We start from the raw sequence: 1,782 nt of genomic DNA, 5'->3' as shown, positions 1-1,782 counted from the left end.
TCTAAATTCAATGCACATTATATACAGTCCAGAAAAATGAAAGAATCTGTTTAATTTATGAATATATCTCATGCATATGTTCCTCTACACCCGTGTCACCAAACAAAAAGAAAGTAAAGTAATAAAACGAAAGGTGGACCAGGTGAGTTTTGCAAAAATCAATATAACGCCGCCTGAGCAGGGCCAACCCTGTACAGGGTCGTCGAAGCCTCACAGACAGCGGACTACCTGTCCAAAAAGATGTCTAGGAGTAAAGAAAAAAGACGAAAACAGGACTACCAAATCTCACCCAGTCAGAGGGCTTTAGTCTGAATGACTACAGCAAACGGGAGGAAAAACAAAACTGACCCAAAACGCAGGACCGTCCACGGTCAGCAAAATCACCTCCCTGAACAATAAACAGAAACACCCAAACGTCCACAATCACACAGCTCAGGCCCCTCTACCTGAGCTGAACTAGGTTTCCACAAGCACACTCAAGGTCTAAATGCATAAATTAAGCCCCCAGGCCTAAATCTCAAACAAAAAGCACTCAGCAGCTCTTTCATATCTCCTTAACAGGAGCTTACCTCATAACAAGACAACAAGGGTGGGCGGAGAACACCCTAGTACCAAACAGTACTGCAGCAAGCAGCACCACCACCTCTGAGTTCCTCAAGACTCCACACTCTAAGAACCACACTCTGAAGCTTATATAGGAGCTTCAGTCAGAACTCCCAAGCTGACTGCAATTAAGCTGATTAAAATAGAGGCGTGACCAAGAAGAAACAAAACTGCAGCTCATGTACAAAACTTAGAAGGTCTCACTAGGGGCACCCTAGGGTACATAACAGTCCATTCAGACACAACATGAAGCACCTGCTTGCACAAAATTTTTTTTCCATCACTCAGCCTTCTGTGTGCGTAATTACGCGATGCGTAATCGCGTGCTCCATGCGCAGGAGCACACCGGAGAAGATCTCTGGTGAGGAAAAAAAAGCTGAGATAGCAGACCTGCTGCTGTGAATAGGAACAACGGAGGATACGAATTGTAACAGTGTAACGATAAACAGAGCAGGCCAACAGCTCCTCAGGATGAACCGGTTAATAACAATAAAATCAGCAGTCATGAACTTGTGACTGATAATAAATATCTCACACTGTGACTGCATTTAGGCAGGTGTGAGCTCAAAAGTGAGGCTCCATGAAACAAATAATCATTCTGTCAGAACCATGAGAACAGAATTGTCATGGAGAAAGTAGAAACATCATGTAGATAAAAATGAATAATTGAACATGGCGATGATCAGGTAGCTGCCATACAAATATCCTCCACTGTCATCCCTCCATGCAGAGCCATGGAGGATGAAAACCTTCTGGTGGAATGTGCTGAAATTCTCTGGAGGATCCAGTCCAGATGAACTGTAAGCTTCAGAAATAGCCTCACACAACCAGTGTGAGAGGCACTGGGTGGATAAAGGACATCCTGAAAAGCTGTCCCAGTAATGCACAAACATACGCTGAAAGCGGCACAGTGCGGCTGTGTGCGCCATGTAACATGAAAAATGCGTGCATGGGACAGAATGGTAAATGGTAAATGGACTGTACTTATATAGCGCCTTTCTATCTTATTTCAAGACACTCAAAGCGCGGTACATAACAATCTGTGCCCTCATTTACCCATTCATACAGCTCTATACTAGATCTCTACAAAGCTAATTGAACAAATCATTCTAAAGAGACTAATCAGAGCTTTATCACATTCATACACTGATGGGACACACATCAGAGGCTATGAGGGGT

Source organism: Nematolebias whitei, chromosome 6 (assembly GCF_014905685.2).
Source record: "Nematolebias whitei isolate Nwh7 chromosome 6, NemWhi1, whole genome shotgun sequence".
NCBI lineage: Eukaryota > Metazoa > Chordata > Actinopteri > Cyprinodontiformes > Rivulidae > Nematolebias > Nematolebias whitei.
The sequence above is the reverse complement of the archived record's forward strand: the minus strand, read 5'-3'. Positions refer to the sequence as shown.